Source organism: Halichoerus grypus, chromosome 1 (assembly GCF_964656455.1).
Source record: "Halichoerus grypus chromosome 1, mHalGry1.hap1.1, whole genome shotgun sequence".
Taxonomy (NCBI): Eukaryota; Metazoa; Chordata; class Mammalia; order Carnivora; family Phocidae; genus Halichoerus; species Halichoerus grypus.
Window position 1 is genome coordinate 177004041 of NC_135712.1, and position 20599 is coordinate 177024639.

At 39.8% G+C, this 20599-nt stretch overlaps 1 long non-coding RNA gene and 1 pseudogene across 1 annotated transcript in view; one reads left to right on the forward strand and one right to left on the reverse strand.

The window, feature by feature from the left end:
• LOC118519368 (uncharacterized) overlaps positions 1-20599 on the forward strand; it is a 100090-nt gene that overhangs the window by 49102 nt on the left and 30389 nt on the right. The window contains exon 3 of the long non-coding RNA XR_004909140.2: positions 4417-4477. This is a non-coding gene — a long non-coding RNA (uncharacterized LOC118519368). The remainder of the gene's footprint in view (positions 1-4416; positions 4478-20599) is intronic.
• On the reverse strand, positions 6784-6865 carry LOC118519369 (U4 spliceosomal RNA; annotated as a pseudogene).

A 20599-nucleotide genomic window follows, 5' to 3' on the forward strand; every position in this document is an offset into this window, starting at 1 on the left:
CTTTTCACAAGGCCCAAGGCTGCCTTGCAGAAATTGCTACAGATCCAATAATGATAGATGTTATTACTGTTATTATTATTTATTAAAATCTTGCAAGGTCTAGGCACTATGATATGTACAACAGATCGATTATTCAAGCTATTCTCACAATCCTATGAGAATTATTATATAGGGAAACTGAGGCTCAGAGGCTAACTACCAGGGTTCTCTGAGCTCAGACAAAAGAACTTAGTCTCCCTGCACCCAAAGCGAAGGTATTAGTCAATCAAAAAACTGTTATTCCAAGACAAAACACAATCCTTTTGAGCATAAGCAGATGATAAAATGTCCTGAGTCAGCTTTATATGCATTTTATCAGTCACTGTGAATCCAGTTTATCAAAAATAAGAGCAATAATAATAACGAGGATGGGGGCAAGATTCATCACCTCTTTGAGAGGTTATTTTGTGCAAAATGTTGTGCTAGGCACCACGCACGCCGGATTTCACAGGGTCCTCATCACAGCTCTGAGAAGGAGACTCCCATTTTGCAGATGAGAAATCTGAGGCTCAGAGAGGTACAGAAACTTTTCCTGGGTCATGTGACTAATAAGTTGGCCAGTGTTATTCTGTAAATAAGAATCCCCTTTCCTTTTACTGACAGCCCTCTGTCCTGGGTTTTGTTTCATTTTCTTTTAAATACTAATCAAAAACTGCAAAATCTCACCTTTCAAATAAACCGCTGATACAAGTGTCCATTTTCTTTTCTCTCATCCTGCCTGTAATGGACATTTGTTGTTTTTGTCTCTCCAAGAGCCCTTCGCCCTATTTTTCTAGTAATGGAAAGGTGATTCTTGTTTACAGAATAACACTGGCCCACTTCTCAGTCCACATCTCAGAAAGTAGAACTTCACTTTAGCGCTTAGATTCAGTCTTGTTTAAAGTTAATTGCTTAACATTTATGTTACATGAGCCAGTTAACCCCCTACCCTCTTTGCTTAAGCCAGTTTGTATAGGTTTTTGTCTCTTGCAAGCAACGCAGACCTGAGCCTTCCCAAGCCTCAATTTGAAGTTCAAGTCACAGTTTTTACAGAAAGATTGGAATTACTTGCCATCCCTACCCCACTCTGACTTCCTGTGCCCTCCTCAACATTTCAAATAAATGAGCACTAGAGCACATGTGTTTCATAGAAGGGGATCACATTCATTGGTTTTGATAGTTTTTGAAACATCTCAGATACAGACAACACTTTCCAATTAACCACATCAAGACAAAACCACCATCGCTGCTTTTCTTCTTCCCATGGTTGATAACCAGATACCTTGTACCTGTCTGCACCCCCCAAATTCTCCTTATTGTTCCGAGGATTAAGGGCTGGCATATGAAGTGTGCACAATATTTATAGCTATGATTATTGTGAGTACTCTTCTCAAATGGTGGGAGGGCTGCCAAGGAAAAGAAATAGGCATAGGTGTATATTAATGACACGAAATAAAAACAACAGATAAAAGTCATATAAACAAGCATAACTGTCTAAGAAATATAACTTTGAGCAAATTGTATTTTTAATAAACTCCTCTAAATGATTTTGAAAAATGGAAAACCATAGCAAAGTTTAAGACTCAGTGACTGAATATACTGAATATACAAGGGAAGAGACTGATGATAAGCATTCACACTTGAGTTAATCAATATTAAGATACATTATGGAATCTTGAACACCACCTATAAGCTAATGACTCCCAAGTTAATATCAGCAGGTCAAAATTCTCCTCTAAAGTTCAGACTCATATATCTAACTTCCTACTTGACATGATTTGAATAGCCATCTCAAATAGAAGTTTTGATTTCATCATCCACACCCCCAGGTCTCCCCGTCTGCCCCGTCCTGGTAAAGAATACCATTATTCACCTATTTGTTCAGGCCAGAAATCTTGGAGTCATAAATCTTTGACTCTTCTCTTTCCCTCACAGCCACATCCAGTCCAACAGCAAGTCCTCCCATAGTACCTTTAATCAGTCTACTCCTCAAACCCTTCATGGCAGCTACTCTATTCCAGGCTACCATCATGTCCTACAGACAGCCACAAGAATCTGCTGACTATCTTCTCTGCTTCTTCTCTTACCCCCTGGAATCAATCTTCCACTCAGGACGCAAAGTAAACTTGGAAAAATGCAAATCAGATGCTTTTTCTCTTGCGTCTAACCCATTAGCTTCCCACCACAGACTCAGAATAAAACCCAGTCATTCACTTGGTCTACACAGACCTTCTCTTCCTGACGGACACCATCTTCTGTCAGTGCCCTCATCCGATACACATCCTCTGCTCTAGACATTCAGAGCTCTTATCCCTCGAACAGACCAAGTTCATTCCTGGATTTCCAGGCCCTTTGTACTTGTTCTTCCCTCTTTCTGTAAATCAACTCCCTGGTTACTTTAACTACCTCCCTTTCTTCAAGGGCTTTGTTCAGATGCCACCTCATCAGAGAGGAGTTCCTTGTCCACACTCTTAAAACAGCCTCCCAGAACTCATAACCTGCTATGCACAAATGTAATCCTTTCCTACCCCTACCCAGATTCACCGTTCTTCATGGCACATATTACATGTTTGTTTTTAAGAGCTATTTGTCTGTTTCTCTCACTAGTTCCCAAGACAGTTGTTTTGTTCACCACTCCATCTCCCATGCCTTGGAGAGATCTCCTCATTGCAAAACTCGACAAACGTTTATTGAATTAGCCAGTGAACCAAGTGTCATTTTCAGCCACAGCCACCACAGAGCTTCCCTTTTTATCCCATTTCCCCCCACACCTTTGGGAAAACACACCACTCACCTGGAATTCCCCCCACAGATAGATGTGTTAATCTTAGTTAAAGAGACAAATCCTTAGGTCTCACGTGTAGTGAGCATCACTGTACAGCAGTTACTATGTCAAGCTCTTGACCTGCAAGATCACATTAATTCTCAGAACAATCCCATGAGGAAGTTAATTATAATTGTCCCCACTTTAGTGATGAGGAAGCTAAGATTTTTAAAAGAAGAGCCTTGCCCAAGGCTTAGATGTGGTAGAGTCAGACTTGATCCCAAGTGCACTGCCCTCCTTTATCCCCAGCACACTGAACAAGCTTCTCAGTGTTGGAAGAAAAAAAAAAAAAAAAGAAAGTTATTTCTTATTTTTTAAACTCTTGCTATCTTTTGTTTTGTTCTTAATGAAAACATGCCAAAATAGGATGAAAAATTATAGACTATTTTAAATGTGTTCACTTCGCAAAGTTATGCTTCTAATATACAACACACACCAAAAACAAACAAGCAAACAAACAAACAAACCCACAATGGGGTGTAGCAGTACTATTTACAAGGTGAAAATGGGATTGTGAAAGTGGTAGTTAACCGTGAACTACGGCTGGGGAAAGGCAGTGACAAGAAAAAAATGGCATCTTCTTTGAACCCTGTCACTGTTCCTCTAGGACCTTATGCACAACCTCGTTTGGCAGTAACAATTTGAGGCCCCTGGTTGCTGGAAGGCTAAACAGCTCTCCTTCACCTGCCCCCTACCTTCTGCTGGTGCTGAGGAGAGCTTAACCAGGAAGTCCACAGCCACTGGGGGCCAAACCTTGATCAATGGGTTTAGAATCCCCACCCTGAGGCCTTCCGTATTAGTGTAACCACACAATCTGAACATGGGACACAAACATACCACTTTGACTGCATTACAGGACAAAGGGATTTATTTTTCTGAGTTTCCACTTGCTCAGCCATATAGCCAAGCCCAGATGACCAAAGCTGATTCAGACTTTGGTCACACCCAGTTCTTTTTCAGCTGGGGAAATGCTAAGAGAGCAAATGTTTTAGGGTTTGCCTGCATTCTGACTCACACATTTCAGAATTTTCTCTTGCTTTTCTGTTTAAGTTTTCTTTAAAGCTGAATTAGGAGTCAAAATCAGGATGCTGTCTTTGACTACATAGGTTTCATACTACACAACTCCTGGGGGTCACCATTCATGGAGACCACAGTGGGCTCTGGTTACGAAGCCTGGGTGCCCTCTAAGCTCTCTAAAGCCTCATTTTTTGTTTGTTTGTTTGTTTGTTTGTAAATTAAGGACAAAACTGCCTTATTTACTTCCTAAAGTTGTTTGAGGGTGTAATGAGATGATAGAGGTAAACATATCTTGTGAATTGCAAAAGTCACTAAATTGTGTGAAGTGTGGGTGGGGGTGGGAGGAGGGAGAAAGCCATTGTTAAAAATTACTTCCTTCATAGAATGCAGCCTGTCAGGCTACCCTCTAACTCCTTCATGGGAATGTATATTCAGACCATAAACAAACCGACAGAATTGCAATTTTTATACCACCCCCTCAAAAAAGATATGCTAGTAAAATAAAATAACATAAGCTTGGGGTTTTTTGTTGTTGTTGTTGTTTTGTTTTGTTACAGTGGATGCTGTTCAAACGTTATGTTAAAAGGCAAACGGAAGTCCAAGGTTATCTTTGAGCAGGTAAGTCCATATCCACATAAGCTGCATCTAAAGTTTTAATCAAGGAGATGTCTCTTTCAATCAGATTTTGGTGCAATCAAATAAATGTTGTTTTCAGAATACATTTGATGAAATGGATATACTAATCAGGAGAAAAGTAAAATAGCCAAGCAAATCAGACATTCCATCTTAGCCCAAGCACGACCAACCCAGAAGCAACAATAAAGTCCTGCCAACAAACCTGATGTTATCACTAGGGAAATAGGAATTTCTTGAGCCATGTTTTGACTTTCCTTATGGAAGAAAGACCAGTGGGCTGTACCCAGGAAATGAGTCTAATACAAGGCTTTGGCCATCTGCATGATTTTTGAAAATCAAACTGCTCTAAAATTACATGGAGACACTCACACTCTGGGTTGCCTTCATTTAGTATTTACAATTAGTGAAAGAGTAGACAATTTCAGCTGCTTAGAGTTCTCTGCTCAATAAAAGCAATTCGCAGTTACATTATTTTTTTAATTGATCTTCATTCATTAGCGCCAAATGAGAGAAATAATTGGGCTCTAATTACCCTGGCATCTGAGTAAGTAGTAGTATAATTTTCCATTTGGCTCCAAAGTATTCTCAATAATTAAGTCATGTCTCTCCTGCTATCTAATTTAAGAACCTGAAAGAAATGAAAGAGTAGGAAAAAAAAAAAAAAACACTTAATCACAACCCTTATTGATATGCAACTTCTTTCATATATGCAGCTTCATTTTGGTTTTAATCAGAACTGAGCCATACTGCCAAGTTTAGGGAAGATGGAAGCAAATAGCAAACTACCTCCAAGAAGAAGTCTCCTCCATTGCTTATTTGTGATGAAAAGTCAGTGCTTAAAAATGTTGAATGCTAAGATGGACAGAAAAATAGATACCATCCCACGGCATGCCTGGGTGTTTTTGTTTTGATTAACGTCAATTTGATTGCTATCCAATACCTTCAGAAACCTAGATAAAGATGTAACACTAGTAATTATGATAGTTATTAACTTATATTTATATAAACCCTTTATAGGTTTCGAAATACTTTATATTCTCTCAACCAGAAAGGAGGCATAGCTCCATGCTTAAGATGCCAGCCCTGGGGTGGGACTGCCTGGGTTGCAATCTAGACTCCCCTATTTCCTAGCCTAGTACAACCTTGTGCAAATTAGTTCATCTCTCTGTGGCTCATTTTCTTTTTTTTTTTTTTTTTTAATTTTTTATTGTTATGTTAATCCCCATACATTACATCATTAGTTTTAGATATAGTGTTCCATGATTCATTGTTTGTGCATAACACCCAGTGCTCCATGCAGAACGTGCCCTCCTCAATACCCATCACCAGGCTAACCCATCCTCCCAACCTCCTCCCCTCTAGAACCCTCAGTTTGTTTTTCAGAGTCCATTGTCTCTCATGGTTCTTCTCCCCCTCCGATTTCCCCCCCTTCATTCTTCCCCTCCTGCTACATTCTTCTTCTTCTTTTTTTCTTTCTTAACATATATTGCATTATTTGTTTCAGAGGTACAGATCTGAGATTCAACAGTCTTGCACAATTCACAGCGCTTACCAGAACACATACCCTCCCCAGTGTCCATCACCCAGTCACCCCATCCCTCCCACCCCACCCCCCACTCCAGCAACCCTCAGTTTGTTTCCTGAGATTAAGAATTCCTCATATCAGTGAGGTCATATGATACATGTCTTTCTCTGTTTGACTTATTTCGCTCAGCATAATACCCTCCAGTTCCATCCACGTCGTTGCAAATGGCAAGATCTCATTCCTTTTGATGGCTGCATAATATTCCATTGTATATATATACCACATCTTCTTTATCCATTCATCTGTTGATGGACATCTTGGCTCTTTCCACAGTTTGGCTATTGTGGACATTGCTGCTATAAACATCGGGGTGCACGTAGCCTTTCGGGTCCCTACTTTTGTATCTTTGGGGTAAATACCCAGTAGTGCAATTGCTGGATCGTATGGTAGCTCTATTTTCAACTTTTTGAGGAACCTCCATACTGTTTTCCAGAGTGGCTGCACCAGCTTGCATTCCCACCAACAGTGTAGGAGGGTTCCCCTTTCTCCGCATCCCCGCCAACATCTGTCATTTCCTGACTTGTTAATTTTAGCCTTTCTGACTGGTGTGAGGCGGTATCTCATTGAGGTTTTGATTTGGATTTCCCTGATGCCGAGCGATATTGAGCACTTTTTCATGTGTCTGTTGGCCATTTGGATGTCTTCTTTGGAAAAATGTCTGTTCATGTCTTCTGCCCATTTCTTGATTGGATTCTTTGTTTTTGGGTGTTGAGTTTGTTTTCAATTAGCAATAATCGCGCCTCGGATAAACCTCATTGGCTACGATACTGCCACTGCGCAAAGCTTGGGTGTTGAGTTTGATGAGTTCTTTATAGATTTTGGATACTAGCCCTTTATCTGATGTGTCATTTGCAAATATCTTCTCCCATTCTGTCGGTTGTCTTTTGGTTTTGTTGACTGTTTCCTTTGCTTTGCAAAAGCTTTTTACCTTGATGAAGTCCCAATAGTTCATTTTTGCCCTTGCTTCCCTTGCCTTTGGTGATGTTTCTAGGAAGAAGTTGCTGCGGCTGAGGTCGAAGAGGTTGCTGCCTGTGTTCTCCTTTAGGATTTTGATGGACTCCTGTCTCACATTGAGGTCTTTCAACCATTTGGAGTCTATTTTTGTGTGTGGTGTAAGGAAATGGTCCAGTTTCATTCTTCTGCATGTGGCTGTCCAATTTTCCCAACACCATTTGTTGAAGAGACTGTCTTTTTTCCATTGGACATTCTTTCCTGCTTTGTCAAAGATTAGTTGACCATAGAGTTGAGCGTCCATTTCTGGGCTCTCTATTCTGTTCCATTGATCTATGTGTCTGTTTTTGTGCCAGTACCATCCTGTCTTGATGATGACAGCTTTGTAGTAGAGCTGGAAGTCCGGAATTGTGATGCCGCCAGCTTTGCTTTTCTTTTTCAACATTCCTCTGGCTATGCGGGGTCTTTTCTGGTTCCATACAAATTTGAGGATTATTTGTTCCGTTTCTTTGAAGAAAGTGGATGGTATTTTGATGGGGATTGCATTGAATGTGTAGATTGCTCTAGGTAGGATTGACATCTTCACAATATTTGTTCTTCCAATCCATGAGCATGGAACGTTTTTCCATTTCTTTGTGTCTTCCTCAATTTCTTTCATGAGTATTTTATAGTTTTCTGAGTACAGATCCTTTGCCTCTTTGGTTAGATTTATTCCTAGGTATCTTATGGTTTTGGGTGCAATTGTAAATGGGATCGACTCCTTAATTTCTCTTTCTTCTGACTTGTTGTTGGTGTATAGGAATGCCACTGACTTCTGTGCATTGATTTTATATCCTGCCACTTGACTGAATTCCTGTATGAGTTCTAGCAGTTTTGGGGTGGAGTCTTTGGGATTTTCCACATAAAGTATCATATCATCTGCAAAGAGTGAGAGTTTGACTTCTTCTTTGCCAATTTGGATGCCTTTGATTTCTTTTTGTTGTCTGATTGCTGTGGCTAGGACTTCCAATACTATGTTGAATAGCAGTGGTGATAGTGGACATCCCTGCCGCGTTCCTGACCTTAGGGGGAAAGCTCTCAGTTTTTCCCCATTGAGAATGATATTCGCTGTAGGTTTTTCATAGATGGCTTTTATGATATTGAGGTATGTACCCTCTATGCCTATACTCTGAAGAGTTTTGATCAAGAAAGGATGCTGTACTTTGTCAAATGCTTTTTCTGCATCTATTGAGAGGATCATATGATTCTTGTTCTTTCTTTTGTTAATGTATTGTATCACGTTGATTGATTTGCGGATGTTGAACCAACCTTGCAGCCCAGGGATAAATCCGACTTGGTCGTGGTGAATAATCCTTTTAATGTACTGTTGGATCCTATTGGCTAGTATTTTGGTGAGAATTTTTGCATCCATGTTCATCAGGGATATTGGTCTGTAATTCTCCTTTTTGATGGGGTCTTTGTCTGGTTTGGGATCAAGGTAATGCTGGCCTCATAAAATGAGTTTGGAAGTTTTCCTTCCATTTCTATTTTTTGGAATAGTTTCAGAAGAATAGGTATTAATTCTTCTTGAAATGTTTGGTAAAAGTCCCCTGGGAAGCCATCTGGCCCTGGGCTTTTGTGTTTTGGGAGATTTTTGATGACTGCTTCTATTTCCTTAGTGGTTATAGGTCTGTTCAGGTGTTCTATTTCTTCCTGGTTCAGTTTTAGTAGTTGATACATCTCTAGGAATGCATCCATTACTTCCAGGTTATCTAATTTGCTGGCATATAGTTGCTCATAATATGTTCTTATAATTGTTTGTATTTCTTTGGTGTTGTTTGTGATTTCTCCTCTTTCATTCATGATTTTGTTGATTTGGGTCATTTCTCTTTTCTTTTTGATAAGTCTGGCCAGGGGCTTATCAATCTTGTTAATTCTTTCAAAGAACCAGCTCCTAGTTTCGTTGATCTGTTCTACTGTTCTTTTGGTTTCTATTTCATTGATTTCTGCTATGATCTTTATTATTTCTCTTCTCCTGCTGGGTTTAGGCTTGATTTGCTGTTCTTTCTCCAGCTCCTTTAGGTGTAGGGTTAGGTTGTGTCCTTGAAACCTTTCCTGTCTCTTGAGAAAGGCTTGTATTGCTATATACTTTCCTCTTAGGACTGCCTTTGCTGTATCCCAAAGATTTTGAATAGTTGTGTTTTCATTTTCATTGGTTTCCATGAATTTTTTTAATTCTTCTTTAATTTCCTGGTTGACCCATTCATTCTTCAGTAGGATGCTCTTGAGCCTCCATGTATTTGAGTTCTTTCCGACTTTCCTCTTGTGATTGAGTTCTAGTTTCAAAGCATTGTGGTCTGAAAATAGGCAGGGGATGATCCCAATCTTCTGGTACCGGTTGAGACCTGATTTATGACCTAGGATGTGATCTATTCTGGAGAATGTTCCATGGGCACTAGAGAAGAATTTGTATTCCGTTGCTTTGGGATGGAATGTTCTGAATATGTCTGTGAAGTCCATTTGGTCCAGTGTGTCATTTAAAGTCTTTATTTCCTTGCTGATCTTTTGCTTAGATGATCTGTCCATTTCAGTGAGAGGGGTGTTAAAGTCCCCCACTATTATTGTATTGTTGTCGATGTGTTTCTTTGCTTTTGTTATTAATTGCCTTATATAATTGGCTGCTCCCATGTTAGGGGCATAGATATTTACAATTGTTAGATCTTCTTGTTGGATAGACCCTTTAAGTATGATATAGTGTCCTTCCTCATCTCTTATTATAGTCTTTGGTTTAAAATCTAATTTGTCTGATATAAGGATTGCCACCCCAGCTTTCTTTTGGTGTCCATTAGCATGGTAAATGGTTTTCCACCCCCTCACTTTCAATCTGGGGGTGTCTTTGGGTCTAAAATGAGTCTCTTGCAGACGGCATATCGATGGGTCTTGTTTTTTAATCCAATCTGATAGCCTGTGTCTTTTGATTGGGGCATTTAGCCCATTTACATTCAGGGTAACTACTGAAAGATAAGAATTCAGTGCCATTGTATTGCCTGTAAAGTGACTGTTACTGTATATTGTTTGTGTTCCTTTCTGGTCTATGTTGCTTTTAGGCTCTCTCTTTGCTTAGAGGACCCCTTTTAATATTTGTTGTAGGGCTGGTTTCGTGTTTGCAAATTCCTTTAGTTTTTGTTTGTCCTGGAAGCTCTTTATCTCTCCTTCAATTTTCAATGACAGCCTAGCTGGATATAGTATTCTTGGTTGCATATTTTTCTCATTTAGTGCTCTGAATATGTCCTGCCAGTCCTTTCTGGCCTGCCAGGTCTCTGTGGATAAGTCTGTTGCCAATCTAATGTTTCTACCATTGTAGGTTACACATCTCTTCTCCCGAGCTGCTTTCAGGATTTTCTCTTTGTCTCTGAGACTCGGAAGTTTTACTATTAGATGTCGGGGTGTTGACCTATTTTTATTGATTTTGAGAGGGGTTCTCTGTGCTTCCTGGATTTTGATGCCTGTTTCCTTCCCCAAATTAGGGAAGTTCTCTGCTATAATTTGCTCCATTATACCTTCTGCCCCTCTCTCTCTTTCTTCTTCTTCTGGGATCCCAATTATTCTAATGTTGTTTCGTCTTATGGTATCGTTTATCTCTCGAATTCTGCCCTCGTGATCCAGTAGTTGTTTATCTCTCTTTTTCTCAGCTTCTTTATTTTCCATCATTTGGTCTTGTATCTCACTGATTCTTTCTTCTGCCTCATTTATCCTAGCAGTTAGCACCCCCATATTTGATTGCACCTCATTGATAGCCTTTTTGATTTCTACTTGGTTAGATTTTAGTTCTTTTACTTCTCCAGAAAGGGTTTCTCTAATAACTTCCATGTTTTTTTCAAGCCCAGCTAGTATCTTTAAAGTGATGATTCTGAACTCTAGATCTGACATCGTACTAATGTCCGTATTGAGTAGGTCCCTGGCAGTCGGTACTACCTCTTGTTCTTTTTGTTGAGGTGATTTTTTCCGTCTTGTCATTTTGTGCAGAGGAGAATAGATTAATGAGAGAACAAAATGCTAGCAGGGTAACAACGTCCCCAGAAAATATACTCTAAACAAATCAGAAAAGACCTGAAGCAGTGGGAAAAGAAAGGGAAAGAGAGAAAAAAGAAAAAGAAAGAAAAAAAGAAAAAAGAAAAAGATAAAGATAAAAACAAACAAAAGCAGGACAAAACAAAACAAAACAAAAACAGAATGTGATCAAATATGATCAGGCTGGATTATAGATTAGTGCCACACACTAGATTTTGGGTGTATTTTGGTCTGTTAAAAGAAAGTCCCTCCCAAAATTTTAAAGAAAGAAAAACTTATATATGTACAAAAATAAGGGTTGATATGATGAAGGGATGGAATATGACTGTAAAGATGGAAATTATAAAATATTTTTAAAAAGGATTTGATAAGTTGTTTGAAAAAAGAAAGAATAGGATTAAAAAAAAGAAAGAAAGAAAGAAAAAAGGGAGCGAATGTGATCAGGCAGGGGAGTAGAAAAAAACCATACACTAGAGATTTAGAGTATATTTTGATCTGTTAGAAGTAACTATCTCAAGATTTTAAAGAGAGAACAACTTATATATATATGCCAAAAATACGGGTAACTACTATGAAGGGATAGAATATGACTTTAAAAATGAAAAATAAAAATGTTTTTTTTAAAAAAGGGATTGATAAGATGTTGGTTGAAAAAGGGAAAAAGATAAATTCAAAAAAAAAGAAAAAAAGGAAAAAAAAAAGACAGTTAAAAAAAATAATTAACTTTGAAAGACTAAAGAATCATGGTAAAAAAGCCATGAATTCTATGTGCAGTATTCCCCTAGCGCTGGAGTTCTGCCGTTCTCATTGATCGGTAAACTTGGTCTTGGCTGGCTGTTCTCGCTGATCTTCTGGGGGAGGGGCCTGTTGCCGTGGTTCCCAAATGTCTTTGCCCGAGGCAAAATTGCCCCGCCCTTGCCGGTCCGGGCTAAGTAATCTGCTCGGGTTTGGTCTCTGGAGCTTTTGTTCCCTGCAAGCTTTCCGTACAGCTTTGGAGGCCGAGAGTGAAAATGGCGGCCTCCCAGTCTCCGCCCCGGCGGAGCCGAGAACTCGGGGTCCCGCTCCTCAGCGAGCCCCCAGAGAAAAGCAGTCAGTCACTCCCGTCTCCCCGGTCTCCGGCCGCACTCCACGCTCACCCGGCCTGTGACCGCGCCTTTCTATCTGGCACCCGACCCCGGGTGGAGTCTCCAAACCCAGCAGATCCCCGCGGTGCGCTCCCGCACCTCTCCTCCCGGGGGAAGAAGGTGAGTCTCCCCGGATCTGCCGCTTGTTGGGTCCCTGCTGGAGGAGCAGTGGCCCGACTGTGCCGTGGATCACAGTTTATAGCAACCCCGAGCTGAGAGCCCGCGCCTGGGCTCCGTCTCTGCAGCCGGCTTCCCTGCTCCGATACCTGGGAGCTCTGCCGCACTCAGGCACCCCCGGTCTTTCTGTGACCCCGAGGGTCCTGAGACCACACTGTCCCGCGAGGGTTCCACCCCCCACTTCGCCACCAGAGTGACGTCCCTCAGCGGAGCAGACTTCTAAAAGTTCCGATTTTGTGCTCCGTGGCTCTATCACTTGCCAGAAGCGGCCGACGGAGGCCCCTCCCCCGCCGTCTATCCTCCCGAATAACGCCTCGGATTCACTTCTCCGCATGTCCTACCTTCCAGAAAGTGGTCGCTTTTCTGTTCAGAGAGTTGTTGCTATTCTTTTCTTCGATCCCCTGTTGAGTTTGTAGGTGTTCAGAATGGTTTGATCCCTATCCAGCTGAATTCCTGAGAGGAGACGAAATCCAGGTCTCCTACTCCTCCGCCATCTTGCTCCGCCCCTCTCTGTGGCTCATTTTCTTCATCTGTAAAATTGAGATGATAATAGCATCTCCCTCGTAGAGTGGCTATGAAGAACACCTTAGTTAATATATATAAAAATGCTTAGAACATTGGTGTACACTCTGCTCACCATAGGTGGTAGCTAATGGGTGAGGATTTCAGAAAATTTATAAACCCAAAGTCAAATAACGTGGTATAGAAAGGGAGTTGGCAAACTCTGGCCCATGGACCTAATGTGGCTCATTGCCTACTTTTGTATGTTTCACAAGCTAAGAATGGTTTTACGTTTTTGGAAAACTGAAAAGAATAATAATTAATGACATGTGAAAATTATGAAAATTCAAATTTCAGCATCTAAAATAAGGTTTTATTGGAACACAGCCACACGCATCATTTGTGTTCTTTTTTTGGCCATACCACAATGGCAGAGCTAAAATAGTTGTGATAGAGACCTAATGTCCTGCAAAGCCAAAAGTATTTACGGTCTGGCCCTTTACAGAAAAAGTTTACTAATCCCTGGTATCGATATTAAAGTAAGCTTCAAGATCAGAACCCCTCAAGTAGTACATTAAGGATGAAGGAAAAAGAAATCAATTCCCAGTAGCAGGAAGAAAGAATTAGGGCACTATTTTGGAGTCAATCAGACCTGGTTGGAATCCTAGTTCCATACATCATGTAACCTTGGACAAGTCACCCTATACATCTGTGTAACCTTGGACAAGTCACTTAAACCTGCTAGTATCTCACCCCTTCATCTGGGAATAGATTATAATAATAATGCTACCTTTCTCACAAATTGTTTTAAGAACCAAATTAGGTAACATATATAAAACACTGAATATCCAGTAAGTGCTCCTAGGTGGAGGATGACATAGAACTAGAAAATACAAAATCAAGTTCAGGAACTCAGGTCTGAGATTTAGAGAACCAAGACAAAGTTCAGGAGAGACAGAGGTCAAAGTAAGGAGGGATGGGAAAGGGACATCCTCAAGGTCATAAACTGAGCCCAACTAAGGACAGGGAGACAGAAGTCAACTGGGTGTTCCTCACAGTGTGGCCTCCACCCTAGGCCTGCAGCTATTTCCCCACTCGGGCGTGACATGTGGTTTCAGCTGTTTCTATGATCCATGTTTTTCTCCAAGGGTGTAGTCAAGACAAGGAGCATGTAGAGAGGGGTGGAAGAAGTGGATGTGTCCGGTTAGTTTGGAGGCACCAATGAGATGTTCAAGGGTACTTGAGCAGCGAACACCTGAACTAAGGAATTGAGACAGAGCTGTCTCCTGAAAGCTACTGGGAGAATAGCAGTAGTTGAAGTTTTCAAGGGTAAGATAAAATCGAGAACATATGGAGAAGGAAGATAGGAAGCCAAGAACAGAACTAGGACAGACATGGTTGTCTACATAAAAGCCATTTCCAGCACCTTGTTCCATCGCTTCCTCCCACCATAGAGTCTGTAAAGCCAAATGCTCATCTAGCTGACTTAGTCACAAAACTCCAAGTTTTGGAGGGTTGAAACCCAGTCAAACTAGTTTTAATTAAAATGGGGGGATGTACTATAAGAACACAAGGCCATTTCAGAGAATTCAAGGACAAAAAGAGCCAGATCTTAAAAATGGACTCTGTTGGGAGATTGATGGGGTTCAATAAATAGAACTCTTCATTTCCTGGGTTCTGAACCAATTGAGAAATGAGGTCAAAAAATCAACAAATGGAAGACCATTTCAACTTTTGTTCACTCCTATATTTTGGAGCCTAATACAGCATCCACCACATGGCAGGTACTCAGTATATATTCACCAAATTTAAATGAGTCAATAAATGAGTGAAGAGGTATATGTTTGTCACCCCACTCAAAAAATACCTTTTAATGTGAAAGAATAAAGCCCAAATGATTGAATTTCAAGAACCAAAGGCAAACAATAAGCACAGCAAAATCTGTTGCCCACTCTACTCTACTTTACTTTCATAGCATGTATCATAATTTTTAATAATATATTTTTTATTAATGTGTCTCACAAGATAAGGGTCACAAGGGGAGGAGTTGTGTCTGTTTTGATCATTATCTAGCACAGGGTTAACAAGCAGTTTCTATAAAGGGCAAGAGAGTATCTTCATCATTGCAAGCTGTACAGTGTCTATCACAACTACACAGTGTCCCTGTTGTAACACAAAAGTAGCCATAGACCATATGTAATGAACGCACACGGCTGTGTTCCAATAAAACTTTACTTGTGGGGATGCCTGGGTGGCTCAGTCAGTTAAGCGTCTGCCTTCAGCTCAGGTCATGATCCCAGGGACCTTGGATCAAGCTCCGGTTCAGGGTCCCTGCTCAGAGGGGAGTCTGCTTCTCCCTCTCCCTCTACCCCTCTCCCCTGTTTGTGCGCGCTTTCTCTCTCTCTCTCTCTAATAAATAAATAAAATCTAAAAAAACCAAAAAACAAAAAGCTTTACTTGCAAAGACAGGAGGCGGGACATATTTGGCCCATAGGCCACAGTTTGCTGACCCCTAATTTAGCATATACTTGGCGTTCAATAAATAATGAACGAATATTCTGCATCGACTCAGTATCAGCTCAGGGTGATCTCATGCTGCCTGTGCCCTACAGATATCTGTGTAGATGACATCATTCCCTACCCCCTCTGCTGCAAATGCCATCAGGTTTTATTCACTCGATTTGGTGGTCAGTTGAGAGCCAGCAGGAATTGAGTAGGACAGACAGGATGAAAAAAAAAAATGTTTTTTAAGAAAAGAAGAGTTGGAGGTTCTAGTTTTAGATTTAGAATTAAAGCAAAACCAATCTGTCTCAACTATTGTGGCCCACATATGAGAAAGTTGCATAACTGATTTTATGAAAAGACTAGCTGAGTTTTGAGGCCCACAAGACCTGAGTTTAAGTTCCTCTTCTGTTACTCCCTGGCTGTGTGACGTTACGCAGTGACTTCCCATGTCAGTTACCTGATCTGGAAAATGGAGATCATGAAACCTTCTTAACAATGTGATTATCAGGATTAGATAGTGTGTGTAAATCTTAGATCTGTTCATGATTAAAAAAAAAAAAAAAACATGCTCAGCAAATATTATCTTTGTTAGTGCTTATTCTATTATGGCTTTTACTCAGTTTTGAAACCATTTCACAAAATAGATTTGTTCTCCCAAAGATCTATAAAATGCCATTTGGCCCTAACCAACTTTCATGAAAAATTAAAGACCTTTTCACAATATACACATTTCCTTTGACATCACTACACAATGCAGAACATGTGTGTAGTTACAAAGGAGAAAACAAGGCTTTGTGGCATAAATTATTGATATGTTTTGGAGCATATGCAAAATGAGACATAGGGGAGGGAAATAAAGTGAATAAAGAGATGAATTTGAAAGAAACTCAATTTATAGGCACAATTAAATCCCTATGAAATAATCCCAGCCAAATAACAGTAATTTAAACAGGCTGACTATAAATTAGAGAAAATTGAGTTCACTAAAGTTGTTTATTGGCAAGGGTGGAGGTGGTTATTCTAAAGCCATATACCTCATGTTACCCTCAGCAAATGACTGGGTTTATCTTTAATGTGAAAATAATGTTGCTATAATTCAGCATATCTTATTGGAGAACAGAAAGACTATTTGCCTTTTTAGTGCTTTGTAGAAGCAAGCCAAATACCAAATTCTAAGAAAATAAACCATCATTTGGTTAATCCCCCTTCCTTGTGCATGCACACACACATACACACACACACACACACTTTATCCTTGCAATTAACACATTACATTGTTTCCCGTGAGTGTCTCAAGCTATAGAATTTCTCAATTAACACTGATGCCTGTGAGGACCGTGATATGTAACCCTTGCAAGGGTCCTCCAATGTACTCTCACTTCCCTTCCAATTGTACATTTCAACTATCCTTAAAAACAAATTTCAAACTTGAACCATAGAAATTGCTTCTCCCTAAGTAGACATTTCCTCCAAGTTGAGAACAGGTGGATTTTACCAAAATAAATGGATTTCCAAATAAAAACAATTACTAGTCTTACTGTATTTGGAATATCATTCATCTTAGTTTTGTTTCACTTTTTTTTCCTATTTTCCATCACTCCTGGAATCTAAGTGGCAATACAGTGAGATGCTCCTATAATTTCTTAACCTGAAATTGTGAGAAATAGGATTGCTTCCAACAAGACAGGGTGTATGAAAAATTGGCAGAAAAGAACAAAACCAAGTCTCTTTCTACTCCCTTAACCCTAAATGCTCAGAGCTCATGTACAGAAAGCCTGTCTCATAAGGATTTTGATACATATCAAGTTCCATACTGACTTTTGAAAGTTTTGGACACATTTTAAATTTGCGGACTTCCCAAACACAGCAAGTCCTTGGCTACAAAACTATTTTTTTTTTTACTACTCCTTGGTGGGACTGTCTTGCCTACAGAAATAGGACCTCAAACTCAAGTGCCAATGGCAGGGTGTGGGGCAGTTGGTGGTCAACAGAATATAAATTAATGAAACAGATGAGATATTTCCATATTAAACACATAGAAGTGTTCTCTATGCCTACAAAGAAATATACTCTTTGCTATCTTTCTGGAAAGATGTGGTCATCTCTCCTTTGTTTTCACATTCCTGAGTCATGGATGAAGAGGACTATTTCTTCACTCTACGCAAAGCGCTTGCACAAGCTCAGTGACAAATGGCGGCTTGCCCTATGGTGTGGGAAAGACAAGGGTGAACAGCAGCTTGGTGGTGAGCAGGAGAATCAAGTGCCTCACCCAGAGAAGACAGTGGCTGCTCAGCAACATGGTAAATAAGGAAACAGGGAGGTTTGTTCCTTAGTTAGAACGGTACCTGGCACCAATCATTCAACACATATTAGCTGCCATTATCATTATTATTGTTATCATTGTCATCGGTTTGAAATGGGTGGAGTTGGAGATGAGAATTAGCCCTCAGCCAGGTCAGTAGTTAGTTGATGAGTTGGATTACAGAAGTGGTTTACTCATTTTTTTTTCCCCATTCATGCCTCAAGCTTTTTGTTCTTAGATTCCTTCTTCTCATTTTCTCTCTCAGGAACGGGCCTCTCCTCTCCATGCCTGTGTCCAGAGGCTCAATTTAAAGGCCTCTTTTTGGTCTGTCCCTCCCCCATTTAGAATCCAGTTCCTCCCAGCCCGTTAACCCGCAGTGTGCTGGAGCAGCTTGAGAGTAGCAGTCGCTACATTTAGGGGAATTTTCTAAGCCAGTTGTTAAACATACCTGTTATTAAATTTAATTTAATAGGATTAAACAAATTTTATTAGAAACAAAGATTATGACCTCCTAATGATTTTACTACATTTTATTACTATCTGTGTTCTTAGGTGTATCCTATCTGAATGATGGAAACACTACATAATGATGGGTGACTACATGTCTCTTCCCAACTACATGTTCAGTGATTTCAGACTGGCAGCTTGAAATTGGCCATAATGGGTATATTTACATTATGGAAATCAGCAAATACTACAAATCAGGGCTTCCTTCAAGCACACAACCCAGAGTCCGGTATGAAATATTTACAGCACAATGTTGCTTTTAGTCTTCTTTTGAATGCTTATAAAAATTTTTCTTTTTTCTTTTTTTTTAAAGATTTTATTTATTTATTTGACAGAGAGACACACAGCAAGAGAGGAACACAAGCAGGGGGAGTGGGAGAGAGAGAAGCAAGCTTCCCACCGAGCAGGAAGCCTGATGTGGGACTCGATCCCAGGACCCTGGGATCATGACCTGAGCCGAAGGCAGACGCTTAACGACTGAGCCACCCAGGCGCCCCATAAAAAATTTTCTTAATCTGCACCTCTCTTAGGACACCAGGTTCTCCTTTGCATTACAGATAATTGGTTATAAGTCATAAAACTTATTTTAGATTGTCCGTTTCTTGAGGGCAGAATAGATATCCTGTTCATGCTTATATTCTTCAAATCATCTTGCACAGTGTATGTTCCATATTTACTTATAAATGGAATTAATTAGAAGTCACAACTTAGTTCTGGGAAGAGGAAATCAAGCATCACATTCAAGTAAAATATAATATACTCTTCTCGTGCACGGACCAACTTAGAACACAGAGAGTTGGCTGCAGGGAGGTCATCCAGGAGCTTATTACCAGAGAAGGAATTTGTGAAACAAGGTGAAGGGTTTCCATCCATTCAGTGGTGCTATGGATGGAAAATGGCAGAAGGACATCAAATTTAGACATCATTAGTTTGAGGTGCCCTGATCATACTGGCATCCTTTTTTCTTCTTCTCTTGGGATAAAGAATTCTCCTTCACAAATCTCTTCTGCTTCCTCAGAAAATTCTTCTGAGTCTTTCCAATAATTTGGTATACAGCTTGTCAGAATAGGAGCTGTAGTGATCTTCTATGCCAGTCTTGAGTATTTCAGATGTCAAATAATTTCTTCCGGCCTGCCCACACTATTTCTAAGGGCAACCACCTTGTGGAGAGCCACTGCTGCCCTCATGGCCATGGCTTCTCCCAAATGACCGCATTTCCTCAGCTGATTGGCTCAGGGATGGATAGCTGCCCAATAGGCTAGCCAGTGACATGCTAAATGTGAAAAAGTTGGCAAGTCATGCCATTGCTCTTAGGAGTTCCACCTGAGAAACATGGAGAGCTCAAGCCCGTTGGAATTGGTAACTGAAACAGTGCCACAGAGGGGCTAAAAAGTTAGAACTGGTGCCACAGCTAGTGGAAGCCATGTTATAAAACAGCAGAATTTTTGAAAAAGCAGAAAAAGCATTTGGGGGCTAAAGGGATTTCCAGCAAATAGAGGAAGATAGAGACTATGAAAGACACAGTGATTATTGCCAGGTCATAGAGCTGTTTTAGTTCCTTCTTTAGCAGTTATATTCCATAGTTTTAGACACTGAAAATATAAGTAATTTTTATCTTAGGTCACAAAGAGCAAACAACTTGACTTCTTGATCCCAGATGGGAACATTTACCATGAAGCCTGAATTTAGCTTCTAAATTCTCACACTAAGCTCTGAGCAGACATTTTCATCATTCAATTTAGAATGATTGAGTGTAATACTTATACATGCATTTTGCAAAAGCCCATTACAAAATGCTATTCAATGATATTGATAATAAGGTTCCTTTCAAAAGTCAAAAAGGAATCAATGACATTAGTCATGTGAAATCCAAATTAAATGTCCAAGAAACAATATGATTTTTTAAAAGGATCTGGGATATAATTTTGTTCAACTGTAACCATCTCGGATTCTTGTAAACATAAGAAATAGAAAACTGGTTTAAAGACAGAGACATGGTTAAATAAATTAATCCCACTGTGAAAATTACGCAAAAAATCATGAGGACAAGACAAAAAAATATAAGTGGAATTTCTTCAATGAAACTAGAAAGCAACTGAACATAGAATGCCAGATTTTTCTAACAATATCAAAGATCAAATGATTCAAACTATGAAAACACTGCAAGAACTTTACTTTGGCTTTCAATGAGTTGTGTGATATAAGATACACAGCCCAATTAGTACTCTGGGTATGTTTTATCTTAAAGAACTTCCAAATTTACTAAGAAATATCAAATCAAACCAAAAATAAACAAACAAATAAAAGTTGTGCAAATATTGTTCAACTGTTTATATCTATCAAAGAATAACTTCAGCTAAACATGAAGTTAGTTTCTACCATGATGGACAGTGTTCCAGGTA